Source organism: Phoenix dactylifera, chromosome 1 (genome assembly GCF_009389715.1).
Source record: "Phoenix dactylifera cultivar Barhee BC4 chromosome 1, palm_55x_up_171113_PBpolish2nd_filt_p, whole genome shotgun sequence".
NCBI classification, from domain to species: domain Eukaryota; kingdom Viridiplantae; phylum Streptophyta; class Magnoliopsida; order Arecales; family Arecaceae; genus Phoenix; species Phoenix dactylifera.
Window position 1 is genome coordinate 40,394,659 of NC_052392.1, and position 23,692 is coordinate 40,418,350.

General features: G+C 42.0%; 2 pseudogenes; both read left to right on the forward strand.

The window, feature by feature from the left end:
- Nucleotides 1-9,330: 9,330 nt before the first annotated feature.
- On the forward strand, nt 9,331-20,423 carry LOC120104014 (annotated as a pseudogene).
- On the forward strand, nt 19,248-20,612 carry LOC103714739 (annotated as a pseudogene).
- Nucleotides 20,613-23,692: the final 3,080 nt, after the last annotated feature.

Here is a 23,692-nt window from a genome sequence, read left to right on the forward strand (position 1 = left end):
TTAGGGTTGCTTTCAGCTGTGCTTCATCAGAGGCTCCAACCTTTAGCAAAACCTGAGAGAACTTTCGCTTTTCATGGTCCCCCCAATGTTGCAGGATGCTTTCCAGATTTCCAACTCTTCTGTCAGCATTTTGGGGATAAGTAACAAAATCAAGTCGGTTGGAATCGGCTTGTGATGACCATTTGGTGGAAGGTGTAGTTACAGAGGAAGTGCAGGGTTTTAATCGAACAAACTAAAATTTTGCTTGGCTGGAATTGTCTTCGATCCGCTGCTTCTAGCAAATTTTCTTATGAGTTAAAAACCCATGTATCTGGAGTCGGACGGCGTCATTCTTGTTCGTTTCAATGATTCAACAATCTCTCGATGAAATGAAGAAATAGAGAAACACATTTTCTTCTCAAAAACACCTTCCATTTTTCCCCCCATCAGCATCAAAGTTATATTACTACTTCTCTATATGCCCAAAGTATAAAAGTTTATCGGACCAATCTTAGTAAGCGTCAACCACCTTCCCTTAAAATCCTACGTCAAAGTTTGCTTCTTCGACTATCCCATTTATACGTGGTCAGTAAGATGAGTAGTGATTCTTGCTTGATGTGATATTGTTGGTAAAGCTCATCCATCTTTGTTCTTATGAAGTTCAACCCATTGTTCATTAATTTTATATGGTACACGAAAGCAACAAATCAGTCCTTGAAGGGTAATGCTTGCTTCTACTTATTTAGTGAAATAATTAATATTCACTAGGCTATATTCATGCCTGTTGGATGTCTCCAGATCAATTTTCCTTATCATCATATGTATTCCACAAGTTGCAAATGGCCTAGGTGCTGAAATAATGTGAAGCTTATAAGATAGTCCATGAATCTCGTTAGCTTGAATCTGATATTTGAGGTAGGTTTTGACAAATTTGCAATAATCATGCTCCATAGCCAACTAAAAGTAACTGTCTCACAACCTTTCCCGCCAACATATGACCACTCATGTGTAGGCCACAAAATCTAGCATGGATTTCTCTCATGACATCTTTAGCTTCTTCATGGATAACACATCTAAGCAGCAGCTCTTCCAAGTACATTTAGATCTCTTCATAGCATAGAGTTTCAATTTTTGGAGGAGGGAATAGTTTGGGCTCTATGTGATCAGCCTTTTTCTCCTTTTTGTCCATTGATTTACTTTTTATCTTGTCCATTTATCTCGCATTTTGGTTTGATGGATCTGAAGATAGATGACAAATATCCAATATATATTTGTTAATCTCTTATTGAACACAAATATAGGATGTAGAGCCTGCATGATTTGAAGTTGATGCACATAATTAAACCAACTCGAATGCATACATCTATCATGTTATATACATCTAAAATGAAGACTCTAGCTTGTGCAAAGTTTGCATTTGCCATATAGACATCAATATTAATATCGTTAATATTAGTATATTTGGTAATTATTAAAATTTATTACTTAATATATAACGAATATGCCCAACTATTATTAAAGTTTATTGCTTAATATACAACAGAAGTTGGGTATTGGTGCTTTCTATCAATTATAATTTGTTATATTGTTATATTGTATTTCAATCAGCTAAAAAAAAAGAAAAAAATACTATACCCCACCTATTACACGGGATCGATGCCAATAAAGCCGATACCAATAATGAGAGTTTCTGCACCGAGATTAGCTTATGCAGAATTTTCCTTTTATCATACGAATACCAATACCAACGATAAAAATTTATGCTCGATAATTATTAAAATTTATTATTTAATATAAAATAAAAATTTAGTTATTAAAATTTTTTATTTACTGGAATTTTAAGCTATGCTATGGGACCTATCATTGGAACCGATGGAATGTGCGGATAAACGAACGAGTTGGTACACTTTTTTTTTTGGCGCATCATACTAAAATAGTACAGATACATCTAATAAAATCTGAAAACAAAACATCACGGAGTGCCCCACACAGCTCCCTCTCCCGGGTCCATAGAGTACCATCCGAATGGCTAGCCACATAAGCTGCCACCCAATCCGTGACCCCGTTGGCCTCCCTGAATACATGTCGGGCTTGGAAGGTTTTACCATCCCTCTCCATTGCCCAGATATCTCGAATCAGAGGGTGGTTCCCCCATTCCGCTCGGCCCTCCGTATCTAATCTATCACAGTGGCTGAGTCACTCTCCAAAATGATAGAGCTGGCCTGCAGGATGCATCGTGCAAATCGAAAATCCACCCATGCAACTTGCAACTCAGCATTAGGAACTAAGTTATTAGCTATCCGACAACCACCAGCTGCCACCACTCTCGAACCTGAGTCCCTTGATGACAAACCCCATACCTCCTCGATGCCCTCCATCCACTACCAACCCATTAAAATTGATCTTGAGGAAATTCTAAGATGGGGGCTTTCAGATCTAGAATACCGTACGAGGTGCTATCTAAGCTGAAAAGGAGCCCCAGATTTTCTGAACCGTCAAAGGCCCATCTGTACGCAGCGAGGTGGTGCACTTTCGGGTATAACCACTCAAGGCAAGGCCTTGCGGTGCAAACGGGGTCATCCATCCCTACTATCCCAACTCCTCGTCCATCTCGGATCGTTCAAGGAGGAGGAAGGCGAAACTAGAAGGGAAAACCCGTCCAATTCACAAGGTGCAAGAAGAGAGAAAGAAGTCCCGAGGAGAGCAACAATGAGCGCAGTGAAGAAGGCGGCGGAGGTGGCTGCGAAGGGAAAGGCTTGGGCTCAACCAAGCTCGGCCAGGTATCCAACCATATCTCTCTCTCTAGATAGATGGGAAAGGCTTGGGCTCAACTGTTCTGATTTCAACAGCGAGCTTTTAGTTTTTTTTTTTTTTTTTTTTCCTCCCAAATCTCCTAATGTCTTATGTGAAAAACTCTTGGAAGAGATTCTGGAGATGATGATTTTTTTTTTCCTTTTTTCCTTTTTTCCCCTTTTTAGTCCTGTGCTGAAGGATGCATGTCTACACATGCTCCAATTGCAGGTGCATGTCTAAACATCTGATCCTTCCAGTATGTCTAAGAAAAAACAAGCTGAATGTTTCTCTTTGACTCCTCCTTTCCTTCGTCTCTTTGAATGCGAACTCTCTCTCTATCAGCCCTAATCATCCAGATCATGGTTTCCAACATCCAAATAGGCCCTAAGGAATGCAAAACAACTCACAAGATTATATTTTGTATCAGGGATGGGCGTATGATAAAGTTGATTAAATTTGAGAAAACCTAATCCTTTTGCACCTCTAATGTCACGCCCCGAATTCGGATCATGACACGGCCGTGCTATTGCAAACCTTTACCCGCAATAACACGCAGCCACTTCAAAACTTCAAATCAATTATGAACAATTATATTCTTAAATGTTATCAACTATTTCATCAATAAAAGATTGATTACAAAGCATCTAAAAATAGCAACATTTAATGTTTCATTTTCTTTTCCCCATAACCCTGAAGCATGTCACGCTCCTTGTTCCTAGCATCTCCTATTCATCTGTAAGAACATAAATAAATGGATATGAGCTATAAAGCTCAGTAAGTAACAATGCATAATCTTATCAGATCAAGCATAATATTTTTCATACTAATGCATTATTTTAAGAAACTAACGATTGTAATAAAGAAAGCATTTTCTATAATCAAACCAGATGTAAATCTTTTGTCTTTATTCACTGCTTTGAAATCCGTACTTATCATTATTCTTACTTTGAAATCCGTACTCATCATTAATCATGCTTTAAAATATGTGCTGTTATTATTCATGCTTTGAAATCTGTGCTTGTAATAAAGTAAACATTTCAAATAATCCAACCAGTCATAAAACTATGCATGTCCATTCATGCAACTTCATAAATATGATTATGCATCATAAAACTTTTGCCATTATTCTATACTTTGAAATTCATACTCTCAGATGGTAGTGTAGCTATGGCCGCTCTTATTCCCACGGCAAGGCCTTTACCACTGCAGGGTCTATCTTCCAGTTACTATTACCCACTGGCGGGGGTCGTAAAGCCGAGTTATTTTTACCCACTGGCTGGGGTCGTATGCCTAGTTACTGTTACCCACTGGCGGGGGTCGTACATAGCAATCTGAGAGTTCTTTAAAACATATCATGCTTTTCATAAATCTTTTCTCATCGATACATTGGAAAGTGAATAATGGCATCATGCTGAATAAAATTCATGATCATGCTAAAAACTTTATTTTTTTCTATGCATCTTTCTATAACATCATAATCATGTGTACATAATATAATAATAATAATAATGATGGATGCTATGTATCCAAAATCATGTAATCATTTGCTAACACATGCTTGATCTTAATTTTGTGAAGACATAAATAATCACATACAATTTCATAATCAAGTAATCACAAGTATTTGATAAAATATAAGATTATATTAGGTACTTTTTCCACAATTCTTATACATAATTCCAATTGCATAAATAATACTTTTTCATCTTATAAAACGTGATACATGATCCATAATAAGATTAAGACAAGTTACTTACCTTAATTTGCCCATCAAATGCCAATTCTCCAATACCTAGCAAGATCATTAAATTACATGTCACTTACATATTTAATTTCTATTTATTTATAATCTTAAAGTCATTTACAACCCATCCATAGGACTCAATTTCATTTTCGGGTCCATAGCCCAATTTAATTTATGGTTCAGGCCCATGGCCCAATTCAATTTCTGGTTCCGGTCTAATTTACTTCCTAGTTCGGGTTTGATTTAATTTCTGGCTCAGGTCTGATTCAGCTTTTGGTTCAGGTCTGAGCCAATTCCACTTCTGGTTTAGACCAAATTGCCCTCTGGTTCAGGTCTGGGCCCATTTGCATTCTGGCTCAGATCTGACCCAATTACTGGTTCAAGTTTAAGTCAATTGCATACTGGTTCAGATCTGACCCAATTAATGGTTCAGACTTGGGTCAATTGTATACTGGTTCAGTTAATTCTGGGTTAAAAATTATTGGGCTCGGACCAGAACCCAGCCCGGCTTCAGGCTTCTAAATCCAAATCTATTTGAAGCCCATCCCGGAATTAAGCCCATTGCGGCCCACAACATTTTTATTTTATTTTATTTTATTTTCTTCTTTTCTTTTCCTTCTTTTTATTTTCTTTTCTTTTTCTTTTCTTTCTTCTTTTTCTTTTCTTTCCTCTCCTCCCTTTTTTTTTTTTTGGTGAAAACGGTATTTCATTCATATACCTCTAACGTGAATACATCCAGACATGTCAAAGAAAAGAAGACAAAATAAAGCATGTGGGACGCCCTCTAATCTAGACCAGAAGACCTCCCCAGCATGCCGGGCAACGTGAGAGGCGACCCAGTCTGCTGCACTGTTCGCCTCTCGGTAGACATGGACAATCTGACAGGAAGTCAATTCTCGTACCAGACTGCGTGTATCCCGTATCAGCGGGTGACCATCCCCATACGTGTCCACACCTCGTATCCAGTCAATCACTGTCGAGCAGTCACCCTCAAGAACAAGTCTGTCGGCCCCCAGAACCCGTCTCGCGACCAGAACGCCCTCCCAAGCAGCCTGCAGCTCTGCTCCCACCACCGAGCAGCCAAAGATACTCCGTCCTCCAGCCGCGATAAGTGTACCACAGTGGTCCCTGATCACGAAGCCCACACCCCCGGATGCGCCATCCTCCGCCATACCACCATCGAAATTCACCTTAAGATAGCCAGGGGGTGGGGGTACCCAAGAGAAAAAACTAAACCTGGACGCTGAAACAGCAGTGAAGGTACCCCAGATATCCCTAGTCCTCCCAGGTGGAGCCGACGTGGACAGCACAGATGTCTCTGCTGCCTGCCGCAGTGCTCTCTCCATCACAACCCGTGGGGATAGCCGCCCGCCCTCGAACAGACGGTCATTCCTAGCCAGCCATATGTGGTAGGCTAGGTAAGCCACAATGGAACCTGTCTCAGCATCGTCCGGTCTCCGACTAGCCTCACACAGGTACCGCAACAAATCCTCCTCCGACTCCCACAAAGGAGGGAGTATCGCCGAGGCCGATCTCCAACACTGCACTGCTATCGGGCATCGGAGCAGGACATGGCCGATGGTCTCCTCAGCATCCAGGCACATCTCACATAGGGAGCCCATCCGCATCCCCCGTCTGGCCAACACACTCCTGGTCAGAAGGCAGCCCCAGGCCACCTTCCATAGAAAAAGCGCCACCCGGGGATGCACCCTCATCCTCCATATCCATCTGCCATCAATCCGCCTCTCCGGCTCCCTACTGGTCCACACATGGATGTCCCTGGCACGCACCCTCGACCGGCCTGTCGGAACCCATACCAATCTGTCAGGCTCCGCCCGGAGTGGGATCGGTAAGGCCAAAATCCTCTCCGCCAGGTGCTCCCCAAAAGTCTCCCGAACAAACACCTCATCCCATCTCCCCTCCCCTGGAACTAGCAGATCAGTAACTCGCCGTCCCATCAGCCTACTTGCGTCCACCATGGCCGGCAACCTGCTGATCGGTAACTCAGTCACCCAGCTATCCTCAAGGACATCCACTGACATACCATCCCCGATAACCCACCGGTTCGCCGGAAGCACTGATGAAGCCCTAGCACTGATCTCCCTCCAGATAGGGGAGTGGAGCCGCCCCGCCCTAACACCAACCGTCAATGCACCGTACTTAGCCCTCATCAGGGAGGACCATAAGCTCTCGGGCTCCAGCATGAGACTAGCTGCCATCCGCATAACCGAATCCTCCCGTCGTGCCACCAAGGACGGCACGCCCAAACCACCATGCCTAATCGGCTGACAGACCACCTCCCAAGCCACTAGATGTGCTCTACCTCTATCACCACGCCTCCCCCAAATGAAATCTCTGATAAGTCGCTCAACTGATCTCAACAAAGAAATGGGGAGGACAGCATGGGATATAAGATCGGAATAGCACTTCCCGAACCTTCTTTTCCCCCTTTCTTCTTCTTTTCTTCTTCTCTTCTCCTTCTTTCTTCTTCCCTTCCCGAGCTCCTCTTCCTCTTCTCCTCTTCTCCCATGAAACCAGGAGGCGAGCTCGGGAGGGGCGCTCGAGAGGAGCCGGGTCCGAGGTCGACGGTGCCGGCGGCCGGCCACCGCTGCTCGCGACTCAGCCTGTAGCGGCCGACCTCCCTTCCTCTTCGTCTTCCATTTCTTATCCCTCTCTAGTGAAGGGGGGTTTCCCTTCCCCATGGACAAGGAGAAGCCGGTGGTGCACGCCGGTCTGCGGCCAAGCTAGCGGCGTCCGCATGGCGCACGGCTGGCCTCGCGGCCGATGCCTGTGGTCGACCCGACGACGCTCGCAGTGCCCCGAACGGCGACGTCCACGGCCGGAGGATAGAGATCCTCTTCTTCTCCTTCCTCTCCGATCTCCTCCGGCTGAGATCAAACCGGTTCCACCCATGGGAACCGGATTTGCATGAGCCGAGGACCCTTCCATGGTATGTTTGCATTTTAGGATTTTAGACCTAGGGTTTTGATTGCAGTGGTAAAAGCCATGATCAGATGAAGGAGAAAGATATTTGGCCAATGTCAGATCACGAGTGAGATCTCCCCCCTTCCTCCACTGCATCTTATTCCTTCCTTTTCTTCTTTTGATCTCTTTTATTTCGTTGTCTCTCTGTTTTGTTGTTCCATGATTAAACTAGATCTACTTGCATAATACAAGGGAAGAAGAAGTCAGGGACTTACCTAGCTCCGGGACAACTCTGTGATGTTCCCTCCGGCAGCTCAGATCCCTCTTCCGTTCCTTGTAGCAGAAAATAAGAGAGTGAGAAGAAATGAGAGACTGATAGAGCTCCTTTGCGAGGGATCCATGGGCTTTAATAGCCTTCGGCCGTAAGAGAAGAGGGGTGGCGAACGTGGCTGTTAGGCGGTTGTAACCGCCTCAACAGCGGGCGATCATGGTTGCAGGTTTGGGTTTTTAAATGGACCGCAGACCATAATCCAGGTCGGTCCATTTGGCCCGGTATTTACATCTAATATGTTGATCTTAAGAAGGGCAAATTCATCACTCAGGGAGCTGATCTAGGTCCTTCACATAAGCCAACTTTAGTATTTCCAGCTTCTCTCGAGAACAATGTTTTGCTTATATTTATGGTACAAACGCATTTGCTTAAGCATTAACGAACTATTTTGTTTTTAAACAATCCTTTTAGCTTTAAACCAAAAAAAGGGCTGCTTCAATATGCTTTAATTTCCAATTATTTGAAAATATTGGATAACTGAATGAAAATTATGTGTATATGCAATATAGATAAATTGCTTCTTTTTCAAGGTTTTGACTATCAATTGTCTAAAACTACTACAATGCCTACGCATGAGTCAAAATTCTATCCTTAAAAGCTCCCTTCCCCCCACCCACCCCCTCTCCCCAACCCCTGCTTGGGGCAGCTTTTGAGAAGATTGGAAGCAACTATGAGTTTGGCTTTAAGATATATAAACCATCCTCTTCTTTTCAAAATGTGCTCTTGTTATCTGGGAAAAGAAATTGTATGCAAATTTATATCTGTTCATTCTCTCTTATATATAATTACATAGTTTTCTATTCGATAATTAGATTATTACCAAAAATTGAAACATGTGAATAATATTTTACACTTTGAATTGATCGGTATATATTTTAAATTGATTAATATAATGTTTTCATTGATTTTCAGCATTATTTTAATTTTCCTAGATTTCAAACTCAATTGCTAAATGGTGAAATAAGATAAAGTCAATTGTTTCAACAATTTAAAATACTCTAAAAATTTGTAATATATGCAGCTTCTTGGCTTGCCTTATTTTTTCCTTTTCTTGATTGCGTATTTCCTTAATTTTTTGACCAAAACTCCTTAACTTGGACCAAACTCGATGGGCCCAATTAAAACTTAAACCGAGCTTTCGAACATTCATAGTCATACACTAAGGGTTGCCTACGTCCTACAAGAATTAGTCATCAATTGGATGTGGAATTGAAATAGACAGAGGCTTAATGGATATACTTGACTCAAAATGGGACAACCTTAACTTTATGTTACAACTAAGACAGAGTTCTTTGGGTCTAGGATTTTAATTCAGATTAATGTAAAATCAAGTAAATGAAGTTTAAATAGAGTATTATACATTGATATGCAACTTATTCCAATCTGGATATAGATTTAAGGCTGGGGGTGATCAACAATTTTGGATATAAAAATTGAATGGGGAAAAGCTAGCTGCAGCAGCGATTTAGGTTGAATTTCTCTTTCTCACTTTCATTCCCTTCCTCTCTCCCTCTCACTCCCCCCAGCCAACAAATTATTAAAGGTAGAGAAGAATATGATGTCCAATGCTCCAATGGAAAGTAATTTGAAATATGACAATGGACTAGTCAAGGTATTCAGATAAAATTCTGGCATTAGAATACCATTTAGTTACAAATCTTGTTCCATATTTATTATTTGAAGACCTTAAAAGAAAATTGAGATACCTATGGAAGACATATCTTCTTGATAAGAAGTTGAACCAATTATCTATCTTCTCCAGTATCATAATAATGCAAAAGGATAACAACTGTCTAATATCGTCATATCCTTAATGTTTTATTCGAGGATCTAAATTTCTGTCAGCCTCCAAAACATGGTATTTTGATTTACCTTTATCAGTAAGAGAGGTGTAGAGTAGGAAGTTGATTATCTGGCCACTTATTGCTGTTGGTCTCTTCAGTTGCCCAGCTTGGCCAGTTGCATCTTTCCTTTACGAATATTCCAATGGGCAACTTTTGTCTTTACCAAGTACAAGAAAGAGTAGGTTCAAGAGATCTGCCTTGGCCACTGTTGTTGGATGCAGTGAAGGGAGGAATTATCAGTAATACAATGAGGAGCCAAAGATACAAGATGTATGGAAAAAACTCCATGTACCTAGATTTTAGATAATATTTTCGGTAACAGGAAAATTGCACAACACTCCGTAATTAAGTGTCTATAAGTTTATATTTGCTGATTGGACCGTATCACCACGCATGACTAAAGCATTCATTAGTGCTGTTCTATTTTAAGAGTTTTAAAAAACCCATCGTACACCTTTTAGATCTATTAAACTTGGTGAAAACTGTGTAGGATAATAACATATGATATACAAGATAAATATAGGTTTAATCAGTGAAAAAAGTTTGAATTATACAGGTTTGATCAAAATATATCCCATTTAATCATTTTCTACCATGGATTCTTATAGCAAAATTTTGGACAGATTATACATAAAGGCATCGTAAAATATAGTTATGGTGTGTAGATGAATTGCATAGATGCTTTCATGTTTCTTTGTGATTACTGCATCTCCCTCCCTCCCTTCCTCAGGAAGGAAAAAGTCGAAAAAAATACAGTAAGTCGAAGGAAGTATGGAGTATGAACATAGCAACATTCAATACTAATTCATTAATAGATCTCATCTGTTGTAATTAAACAAGATGCAAAACATTAAGGCAGGCCTAGGTTGCTGTTTCTTGAAAGCATTAATTATAGGGTTTGTGTGAGTCTGTACATGCAATCACATACGTATGTATTATGTATGCATGCATATTATCTTTCTGCTGAATAGTTTATATTTTCATGGTAGCACTTTCTCTGTGGACATTGGGTGACATCATGTGGTCGGGCGGTTGTTTGCTGTCTAGAAGCATTCAGTTGCCTAGACAGCTGATATATAGGATTATTGGTTAGGATTATTGGAAATCCCATGCTGGTGACAGACTGAGAAGATATAGCACTTGTGCAAGTTTGTCTGAAAATTCTGAAATATAATTATATTTATTTGTGTTTATACAATATTTTTAGAATTTAATTGATTAGGAGTATCTTCTACTACATCTGCATGTATGGGCTATGGTTTGCTAAAGTCTGATATAAGATATGCTTTATTACTTTGTCTCCAATTCAATAATAATACTTAGGAAAGAAATGTTTTGTGGACAATCTAGGAGAGGCAGATTGTAGCATCTTTGTGTGAGCAGGACCTAGTTGTTGAGATGGTATCGCTTAATAATTAAGTGTGAGGAGACGTATGCCATCGTAATTATATTAGTTACAGAGAGATTTTCTTGCATCAAGGCATGAAACAAATTATTGGTAAAATCTGCATGTGCATTATGGCACCTCGAGTATGAGGATTGAGAAGAAGCTTGAATCTGCTGCGAATGGGCAAAAATTCATCCATCATTGCCCCACTCCACTTAGTGGATGTTTTGTGTTAGATTTTGATCATATAATGCGATCTTGAACAAAAATATGATATCTGAGTTGTGCTTTGTTTCCAGCAACGCTATTTGTATTCGCTGTTGTAGTTCTGAGCGAAAAAATTATTTTGTTAAAAGTTGCTTAATTTCACTCATATCTGATCTTTTTTGTCAGGGATCCTTGAGGAACCCTTTTTCCCTACGGACGGTGCAACTGGTTGGGAGATTGAATTCTTCTTGCAGGTTATTCAGCACTCAGACTGCAACAACAGCAAGGACACCTCAACCTGCACCACCACCACCTCCTCCAGAGAAGACCCACTTTGGTCTCAAAGATGAAGATCGTATATTCACCAACCTTTATGGTTTGCACGACCCATTCCTCAAAGGTTCGACGAAGCAGGGGGACTAGTATAGAACCAAGGACTTGGTACTCAAGGATTCTGACTGGATAGTCGATGACTTCGAGGCCGTGGAGGGGCTGGTTTTCCAAATGGTCTCAAGTGGTCCTTCATGCCCAAGGTTTCAGATGGCTGTCCTTCATATCTCATCATCAATGCTGATGAGAGCGAACCTGGTAAATGTAAAGACTGAGAAATCATTTGCCATCGCCCACACAAGCTGCTTGAAGGATGCCTGATTGCAGGTGTTGGCATGAGGGCAACTGCTGTTTACTTCTATATAAGAGGGGAATATGTAAATGAATGCTTTACCCTTGAGAAGGCAAGAAAATAAGTATATCTGTCACGCCCCCGAACCCATCACCCGGGTCCGGCACGCGACCGGCCGCATGATCCCTAGAGCAATGCCCTAAAGATCATGCAAGGCCTAAGATAAACAACAATTCCAATAATTCCAATAATTCCAATAAATGCCAAAATCAATAATTAATGAAATTCAATCAGATCCAACCAAAATGTACTGAATGATTACATAAATTCAAATGTCCATAAATAAGAGATAAATTGACTTCTAACTATCTAGCAGTCTGACTCAGATCGAGCTCACTTCTTGTCCCATCCGACAGATTCTACGAATCCAGTGCCTCTGAAAAAAAATGGAAGTGTAGTATGAGCTTTTCCAGCCCAGTAAGAATCCCAACAGCCACACACAACAAAATCGTAAAATAATCAAGTATCAAAATATACATATCATTTCATCATTTCAAAAGCTCAACAAACAACAAATATATGTAATCAGTACATATACACCAATCCTTTTTTCACATTATGTGATCCATTCCCGTATTACTCAGATTTCAAGTTTTCAAACTTTTCATTTCTGGCGTTGGACTAACCAAGATCATGTCCCAGTCCAAGACTGCACAAATCCCACGCATAAGCTCGTGGCAGCTATCCCACGCGTAAGCCCGTGGAGGCTATCCCACGCATCAGCTCGTGGCCGCTATCCTACGCATAAGCTCGTAGAGGCTATCCCACGCGTAAGCCCGTGGAGGCTATCCCACGCATCAGCTCGTGGCCGCTATCCGTAAGCCCGTGGAGGCTATTCCACGCATCAGCTCGTGGCCGCTATCCGTAAGCCCGTGGAGGCTATCCCACGCGTAAGCCCGTGGAGGCTATCCCACGCATCAGCTCGTGGCCGCTATCCGTAAGCCCGTGGAGGCTATCCCACGCATCAGCTCGTGGCCGCTATCTCATGACAAGGTTAGTCCAACCCATATTACATGTCTAGTTTTACATGTTCAATCACATTCCCATCACATCACATATTTTCATAAATTTTCAAAAATATGTTATTTCTTCCCAAATGAATTTATCTCAATATATTCATTAAAACAACATGCACGCCTCATAGGTGCCGCATCAACACATAAACAATAACAACATAATAATGAAAATATGTTGATAAACATTCATCTCATATGTGTCATATCAGCTCACAAGCAATAACAACACAACCGTAAAATAAATCCAACGATAAATCAATATATGCATAGAAGTGCTCAGATGTAGGGATTCTTACAGAAATTGTAGACTGTCACAATTACAGATCTGGATCACAACTACGAGCTGGGGTGCTGAGTCCCCTGATCAAAATCTCCTGGCACCGCCGACTCTTCCTCTACAACATCAATTATAAATCACAACTAAATTATTTAATATTTAAATATTCCAAAATATAATTCACATCTACTATGGGATCCATCACCAGATCCCCAAACATCTCAATCCCTCCAAATCTAGGGCAGTCGGGGTGGCCCGATTCCCACCTTGTACCACCGGCCTATGTCGTCGCCAGCCGTGGCCGCAGCCACGCCGCGACGATGATGGCCGGTCCCGGTAAAGAGACCAACATAAAGGGATGATTCCTCTCTCTTCATGGTTGGGAGTACATCTCCCTCCCTCAAATCTTTTTGATCCAAGGGCAACAGCCATGGTGGCTGTGCCCTCTCCTTCCCCAACCCGACAACACCACTGGCCGAACCATCGCCGGCCGCCACTGTTGCAGTCGCCGGCGATGGTGGCCGGACAAGGGGAAGAGAGAAGAAGAGATCTCCTCTTCTATCTCTTCTTCTTCTTCCTCCCAAGAACATGCATGATTTCCTCCCCCTTCTCCAATCTCGACAGGACTTCTCTCCTCCCTTCCCCCTTCCTCTTTCATCCACGGAAGAACCACTCTTCCCTCCTCCAAACATCCACCGGAAGCCCTCCTAACAGTGGCTCGGCCCCCACTCGACAGCAACCCCCGTGGCCCACGACCGTCGCCGCCGTCGCCGCCGGTGGCCTGCTGCCGTCGCTGCCGCCGACGTGAGCGAAAGGGGAAAGGAAGAAGATGGAGTCACGAGGAAGAAGACCTCGGATCCATCACTTCCCTTCTCCAATAAACCCTAAAAATCCCTCTCTGACCTCCTACAGTCCCGACCAACCTCTAATGCCATGGATCCCGGCCCATCCCGGCGGCCGGCGGCGGCCAAAAACCGGAAAGAAGAAGCCGAAACAGGGGTACCCTGTTTCGGGCTCTTCTCCAACAATTCACCGGCCAAAACCTCGATCCAACACAACCCTATCCCTACCAAAGGAAACACAAGAGAAGGATCCACGCTTACCTCGGTCTAATGGGTGCTCCGGCGGCCTTTCCGGCGAGAATTGGTGGAGAAATCCGTGAGTAAACCCACGGATCCAAGAGCTCTTCACTAGATTCGGAAGGATCTTCTTGAAGTTTTCCGGCTTCCTCCACGGCCGGCCGGCTCTTGGTCGCCTCTCCCCGGCGCTCAAATCCCTCCGACGATCTGCCTCCTCCGGCGATTGATCCCGTCTAATGCCGCCGCCCCCCCCCCCCCCCCTCTCTCTGCGTTTCCCCTTCCACGATCGTGCCTAGGGCACGATCGTATTTTATAGATGGGCCCGGCTTCTTCGGGCCGGCCCATCAAACCTTTTTTTTTTTTTTCCGGGTATTACATACTCTCCCCTTAAAAAAAAAATTTCGTCCTCGAAATTAACTTACTTAAAGTCTCAAACCTTAAAAAAATATACATCCATCATATCGTCCCTGAGATCTCAAATAGTCTCCCTCTCGGAGTACCTACTCATAAGATTTTGACATACAATAATCACAGCATCTTACAACTTGATCCTTTCTTTTTACCACACGTAGTAAGTTCTTTTGATCTCCTTCAAAAGAATTCCAAACTCCCAACCTTGGATTAAAATGCCATAATTATATCCCAAAGAAATTAATTTCTCTTGATTCTACCCAGAGATCATAATTGGCTTAATAGAAATAGGAGAAATCTTTAGTATCAAATCCTCCTAATATTCTATAATCATTTTTTTTTTCTTTTCTTTCTCCCACATCATTCCAACAAATAAGAGATCCATGTTAAAACATTCCAAGTCTAAGACCAACCAAGGAATCATCAATCGTAAATGCTAAATTTAACATGCCCAAGATTCTCCCAAAAGTTGTCAACAATAGAAGATCCACTAGTGAAAAACATAGCTATCTTTAGATCATCCATAGAATCAACAACATTCTCCTGAAACTAACTCAAGTATTTCATCATAATGCCTTTTAGATCAAATATTAATGATCTTAACCAGTTTCAAAATAAGTCAAACCACCAGACTTCCGCTGCACACTCTGATTTAATTCATTTAATTCTCTAAAGTCATAAAATGATTTCTGACTAAAGTATCACTTTGCATTAAGACTAAGAACTCCAAATTTCAAATTTCCAAGTAGAACTAGAGCAAAACCTCTAGATCTTTTTGTCCTCAATTTATATAGAGTGTACATACCATAACTAACCCCCGATCCTTTAGTCAAGTTTAAGGTCACTATGTGATCTCCACAACCTTCTTAGAATCCAAAATATCTAGGTTTAATTTAAAATAAGTTAACCATGGATTTCCTCAGCAATTCGATTAAACAATCTACGTTGATCTTCTTTCCAAAAGATTTACTTCAAATTCAATGGTTTAGGAGTCATTGAGCCAATACACTAGAATTTAACTCGATCGATCTCCAGATCTTCCTTCACCAAGATTCTTAATATCCATCAGTAATGCTATATATGATAATTCATGTAAGCATCTCATGACCGAAGTCTCTACTCAATATGACATTTATTAGTGACTTCATCAACAACGACAAAAGATCCCTGCTCAAATCTTAAACCTAGGCTTGAGTTTTAAATTAACACATCAAATAGTCTTCCACAATTATAAGTAAAATCCAGTAGCCCAATCCAAACATGAGAATTCAAATAATTAGAATTCTCCCATCAATATGCATACTCTATGGCCTCAAAATAATCAAATACATCCATAGGAAATAGATCTATTTGCAATATCCAACATGCCAACACCAGATATAATCCACATACATTTTCAACTTCGAAGAACGTTCCTTTCAATATTATGAAATCTCCTTAGCTTACTCCAATACTAAATCAACGTACAAATCCCACTCTAATAATTAGCAGCAAAACCAAAAGTATGATCACATCAAAACCCACATCAAATTTGAACTTTCAAATCATTTAAATAATATCTGAACATGGTATACTCGATATACCATTGTTGACCTACACTTATCTTAGGTCAAACCTCTCTTATCATGATCAAAGACAATTTATACTTTCCTTCCGTATGCATCGAAAACCAAACCGATGCATACATTTTATCACAATGCCCAGTGATCTTACAGCTTAAGCACTGAATTTAATTATCATGTCCAAAGTGATCATAACCTTAAGCTATGATATATTTCTGTCACGATCCCTAGTGATCTTAAACATATGCTCAGATTCCAACTGGTCACATTTTCCAATAATCTTAAACCTCAAACTTTAATGCTACTAAGGCCACAGTCCCTAGTGGTCTTAAACCTTAGATTATAATATCATTCTTGTTACAATCTCAAGTGATTATAAACCAAATCTCTGATAATTTTTCTATCATAATTCTCCAATGATACTCACCTGAACATAAACCCTAGGATACCTTAACCTGGCTCTGATACCACTCTGTCACGCCCCCGAACCCATCACCCGGGTCCGGCACGCGACCGGCCGCATGATCCCTAGAGCAATGCCCTAAAGATCATGCAAGGCCTAAGATAAACAACAATTCCAATAATTCCAATAATTCCAATAAATGCCAAAATCAATAATTAATGAAATTCAATCAGATCCAACCAAAATGTACTGAATGATTACATAAATTCAAATGTCCATAAATAAGAGATAAATTGACTTCTAACTATCTAGCAGTCTGACTCAGATCGAGCTCACTTCTTGTCCCATCCGACAGATTCTACGAATCCAGTGCCTCTGAAAAAAAATGGAAGTGTAGTATGAGCTTTTCCAGCCCAGTAAGAATCCCAACAGCCACACACAACAAAATCGTAAAATAATCAAGTATCAAAATATACATATCATTTCATCATTTCAAAAGCTCAACAAACAACAAATATATGTAATCAGTACATATACACCAATCCTTTTTTCACATTATGTGATCCATTCCCGTATTACTCAGATTTCAAGTTTTCAAACTTTTCATTTCTGGCGTTGGACTAACCAAGATCATGTCCCAGTCCAAGACTGCACAAATCCCACGCATAAGCTCGTGGCAGCTATCCCACGCGTAAGCCCGTGGAGGCTATCCCACGCATCAGCTCGTGGCCGCTATCCTACGCATAAGCTCGTAGAGGCTATCCCACGCGTAAGCCCGTGGAGGCTATCCCACGCATCAGCTCGTGGCCGCTATCCGTAAGCCCGTGGAGTCTATCCCACGCATCAGCTCGTGGCCGCTATCCGTAAGCCCGTGGAGGCTATCCCACGCGTAAGCCCGTGGAGGCTATCCCACGCATCAGCTCGTGGCCGCTATCCGTAAGCCCGTGGAGGCTATCCCACGCATCAGCTCGTGGCCGCTATCTCATGACAAGGTTAGTCCAACCCATATTACATGTCTAGTTTTACATGTTCAATCACATTCCCATCACATCACATATTTTCATAAATTTTCAAAAATATGTTATTTCTTCCCAAATGAATTTATCTCAATATATTCATTAAAACAACATGCACGCCTCATAGGTGCCGCATCAACACATAAACAATAACAACATAATAATGAAAATATGTTGATAAACATTCATCTCATATGTGTCATATCAGCTCACAAGCAATAACAACACAACCGTAAAATAAATCCAACGATAAATCAATATATGCATAGAAGTGCTCAGATGTAGGGATTCTTACAGAAATTGTAGACTGTCACAATTACAGATCCGGATCACAACTACGAGCTGGGGTGCTGAGTCCCCTGATCAAAATCTCCTGGCACCGCCGACTCTTCCTCTACAACATCAATTATAAATCACAACTAAATTATTTAATATTTAAATATTCCAAAATATAATTCACATCTACTATGGGATCCATCACCAGATCCCCAAACATCTCAATCCCTCCAAATCTAGGGCAGTCGGGGTGGCCCGATTCCCACCTTGTACCACCGGCCTATGTCGTCGCCAGCCGTGGCCGCAGCCACGCCGCGACGATGATGGCCGGTCCCGGTAAAGAGACCAACATAAAGGGATGATTCCTCTCTCTTCATGGTTGGGAGTACATCTCCCTCCCTCAAATCTTTTTGATCCAAGGGCAACAGCCATGGTGGCTGTGCCCTCTCCTTCCCCAACCCGACAACACCACTGGCCGAACCATCGCCGGCCGCCACTGTTGCAGTCGCCGGCGATGGTGGCCGGACAAGGGGAAGAGAGAAGAAGAGATCTCCTCTTCTATCTCTTCTTCTTCTTCCTCCCAAGAACATGCATGATTTCCTCCCCCTTCTCCAATCTCGACAGGACTTCTCTCCTCCCTTCCCCCTTCCTCTTTCATCCACGGAAGAACCACTCTTCCCTCCTCCAAACATCCACCGGAAGCCCTCCTAACAGTGGCTCGGCCCCCACTCGACAGCAACCCCCGTGGCCCACGACCGTCGCCGCCGTCGCCGCCGGTGGCCTGCTGCCGTCGCTGCCGCCGACGTGAGCGAAAGGGGAAAGGAAGAAGATGGAGTCACGAGGAAGAAGACCTCGGATCCATCACTTCCCTTCTCCAATAAACCCTAAAAATCCCTCTCTGACCTCCTACAGTCCCGACCAACCTCTAATGCCATGGATCCCGGCCCATCCCGGCGGCCGGCGGCAGCCAAAAACCGGAAAGAAGAAGCCGAAACAGGGGTACCCTGTTTCGGGCTCTTCTCCAACAATTCACCGGCCAAAACCTCGATCCAACACAACCCTATCCCTACCAAAGGAAACACAAGAGAAGGATCCACGCTTACCTCGGTCTAATGGGTGCTCCGGCGGCCTTTCCGGCGAGAATTGGTGGAGAAATCCGTGAGTAAACCCACGGATCCAAGAGCTCTTCACTAGATTCGGAAGGATCTTCTTGAAGTTTTCCGGCTTCCTCCACGGCCGGCCGGCTCTTGGTCGCCTCTCCCCGGCGCTCAAATCCCTCCGACGATCTGCCTCCTCCGGCGATTGATCCCGTCTAATGCCGCCGCCCCCCCCCCCCCCCTCTCTCTGCGTTTCCCCTTCCACGATCGTGCCTAGGGCACGATCGTATTTTATAGATGGGCCCGGCTTCTTCGGGCCGGCCCATCAAACCATTTTTTTTTTTTTCCGGGTATTACAATATCAAGCTGGATTGTTGGGAAAGAATGCATGTGGATCTGGTTAGGATTTTGGTGTTCATATTCACTATGGTGCTGGTGCTTACATTTGTGGGGAAGAGACAGCTCTATTGGAAAGCCTTGAAGGAAGACCAGGAAAACCGAGACTGAAGCCTCCTTTCCCAGCTAATGTAGAATGGCTGCCCGACAACTGTTACAAATGTGAAAACAGTGTCCGTAGCTCCTACTATTTTAAGGCAAGGACCTGAATGGTTTGCGAGCTTTGGCTGGGAAAACAATGCAGGAACGAAGCTGTTCTGCATCTCAGGTCATGTGAACAAACCTTGCACTGTAGAAGAAGAGTTGAGCATACCTTTGAAGGAGCTCATAGAGGCACTGTGGTGGTGTCAAGAGGAGGATGGGATAACTTGTTGGGATAACTTGATGATGTTCTGATGGACAATGATGCGCTCAAAGCTATTCAGTCTGGACTAGGCACGGCAACTTTATCGTGATGGACAAGTCCACTGACGTGGTGGATGCAATAGCAAGGCTGTCATACTTCGACAAGCATGAGAACTGTGGGCGATGCACACCATGCAGGGAAGGAACAGGGTGGCTGTGGATGATCATGGAGAGGCTTAAGGTGGGGAATGCAAAGCTGAAGGAGATTGATATCCTTCAGGAGGTCACGAAGCAGATCGAAGGGTGCACACCATGTGCACTGGGGGATGCGGCTGCTTGGCCAGTTCAGGCACTGATTAAAAATTTCAGGCTAGAACTGGAAAGAAGGGTTCGGGAGCGAGCAGAAAAAGAGCTGCTGGAGGCTGCAGCTGCTTGAGCAACCTGGCCTGATCACTTTCCAGAACTCTACCATTCTCTAGTTCTTCCGTTTATTTATCATGAAAAATAATGAGTAATACTGGTAGAGCTGATCAGCTCTGTAGGAGAACTCATATCTGTGGTGGCTAAGCTGGTCTTTTGGATTGAATCATCTGTCCCAATCTCTCTTCCAGGGCTAAAGAGTTCGTATAATTATGATACCAAAATTGAAGCCAGGAAAGGCTGGAATGGTGCTTGCTTTATTTGTCCAATTTGATGCATTTGTTCATTTAAGTGTCCTAAATTCTGCATTTGAAACCTGTTTAATTCTCTACGTTTACAGGGCTTTAGCATAGGATGTCATTGTGTTAATTTTTGTTCCATTAATATTCAGCCTTGGCAAGGAATAATTGTCTTGGCGCTCAGGTTCATGCTTGTAGGCTTCACAGTGCCCTTGGCTGTGCTGGTCTCAGTGGAGAGGCCCAGTCCAGATGCTGAATTGAACCAGTCAATCAGCTGTTGCAATGGATATTGAGAATGTTCTCGACTCTAGCATCTCTGTGGTGGTGGTGACTTAAAACAGGCCCTTAGGAAGGCAAAAGGGCGATGAGATAACATTGTTCTCCTTTTCTGGAATCCACAAAAATACTAGCCCGGCTCAATCTTGACTCAGAGAGTAATTGGGCTCCTAAATCGTGTTATCCCTACGCCTGAATGCTTGTGAATGCATACGCTTGGACACTTGATTTCCATTATTTCTTCATTGGCTGCAGGCAACCATTTATGATCTATACAATCTCTTAGACAATCTCGACAGTTTCAAAATATCTTCAGAAAGCATTTCTCTCCAAATTAATGTTTTCCCATAAAAATCAATAAGGGCTCCCTCAGTGAAAACCCATAGGATGTGTACACTAGCTATAAACTAAAAATTATACTTTATTCTTGCGTCGAGCAGATATAAAGAACTTTTTCTCTAACCATCAAAATTAATTAAGTTTTGATCTTTATAGATCAATAATTTAGGTTTGTAAATAAGATAGTCGAAGACTCTTTGTTTCCCCATTAATTATGTTATTACCATTAATTCTGTGCTTCTTTAGTGTGTAAAAGATATCTAAAGTAAATATTTTTTTTTGTTTTTAGAAATTTCAATATCATAACTTGTTATAAACAATGTGGATTTTTATATTAAAAAGTTATCATTAACTTTAATTGGAAAAGTTTTTGAATTAATATTTTCAAATATATGCTGGCCTAATTCTATAGGTTTGTGCCCACTTGTGTTTGTTTGCCCTAAGCGAGGTGTTGGCAAAAACATGCATCAGAATTGTTGCCCAAGCCAATTATTAATTATGGACTGAGAATATATATGGATCAGGAATAGTACATCTCACAAGGTGCTTGCTGAAAAAGATGAGGTGAGGCCCGCATGTTTGGCAGAAGTCATACTTATTTAATACGATTATAGCAAGATAGGTCATATGATCGTATCTAGCCCCAGAAAAGGCTAAGCCAGTCTGCCGTAGGGTCTACTTCCAAAAGCTCTACTGCCAACAATCCTTCCACATAGGGTTTAGAAAGTGCTACTTAGCAATAAGCACCAGTTCAAGCAAACGAGATGACATTTATTAGCCAAGCATGCGACCCAGCGTGCAAAGAGTTGCAAACACATCCATGGAAACCACGGACAACATGTTATCACTTATGAAAAAGCTTTCTTTTTTTTAGAAAAAATATATGTTTTTTTCTTTTATACAGATAGAAGAGGCCCAGCTAGCTCACTCTTACCATATTTCATCCTTCTAAGACCTAGACTTGGCTCCCGAGGACTGTGCCTAGCGCTAGCGGAACCTGTGACTTCAATCGAGATCCTTTTCTTTTCTTTTTCTAGATGTTAATGAACTTCATTAGTCACCAAGAATTTTATTAAAAGAAAAAAAAATATGGAAATGGAACGAAAAAATATATAGAGTACAGCAAAAGCCTCCAAAAAGTCATTATAGAAGTACTAGCGGAGAATCGGCCATCGGAATCGCACATTACGAACGGGAGCTATCACAATTCAAGGCTTTACCTAAAAGGCTAACCGAAAGATAATTTTTAAGTTTCTTAGTCTTGTATGAGTACACAAGATCTCTTCGACGAATAACTATTGTGGAACTAAACACACGCCTGCACGGATCCTCACATACTTCTCCGTTCAAGCCCTGATGTCTTCGTCAAGCTAAGAGTTCAAATCCATTCAAATCATACTATGATCGGTCCGTGGTTAGCCTCTATGAGCTCGTGATTAGTGTCCCCTCATTCACATAGAATTTTTGATAAATAACTGATATGGAACTAAATACATGTATGCATCGATATAGGAGCCTTTGCAAACGACCAGTAAAGCCGGACGCGAAGCAATAGTACAGGTGCCATCTGAAGAGGAGACTTGGGCTGGAGCGGAGGAGTAGGGCATGCAAGGTGAGCCATCGGCTTGGCCCAGAAGAGGCGATGTGGGGCCAGGGCCCATGAGATCTACAAGCGAAGCAAACCAAGATCGCCTCAGAACCATGGGCCGACTAGTCCGGCAACTAAGCAGCCGAAAAATGAGGCTCCGGATCCAATAACGGCCGAGTGTTGCCTAGAGATCGCTTTTTTTTTTTTTTAATAACAAAAACCACTCGAGGGATTTCAACCCCGAATCCCTGAGTCCAAGTATTGTGGTGTTATCACTAAAAGCAGTCACTGGGGATTTATAAGTTTTTGCATTCTTTTCAAAGTTACTCTAAATATTGAGGAGTGGATGTACAACATGTTATTTATCTAGTCACACCACATCAATATGCCACTTAGGTGTCTCCAGAGTGGAGTTCACTATGCTCCTATTGCAACTCTTGCATTATAGGTCCAATCTGTTGTGAGAACTATCTTTTCATAAATTTTACCTTGGTATATTCATGGTAACGAGTATATCCTATATGTCCTTTTTACTATGTAGAAAAGTATGAGAAATCTTTAGTTTAAAAGGCAATCATCTCACCTGCCCTCCTAATTCTCTCCAAAATGTCTTGCTTCTATTGAAAATTATCAAACTCCCCAACTTGTTGAGTTGGTAAACCCACAAAAGTTAGTCGATTGAACCATGTGGCTGGTGATCATTGATTTGGCACACCATGCATTCGCATGAATACTATCCTTGATTAGGTGCTCCAAGTATTATATATACATAGAAGGTTTTGTAGCTAGATTTTTCTCTATATATCTTTTCATCTCGAGAGACCCTTCATTGATTTCCACTAAAAACAATTGGGAACCAAATGTTGTTGGAAGCATTTAAGACTATATATGTATAAAAAGAGAGAAAACTTGGACACTGTTCTTCTTGAGAGGAGAGTATGTCTTTTCCTCTCGAGCCCAAAATCAATAATGAGGCACCTAAACATTTAGAAACTAAAAATCAAGTATTTTGATAATCTCTAAATGATGCATCAAGTGAGTGCAAAAATGAAAGGTTAAA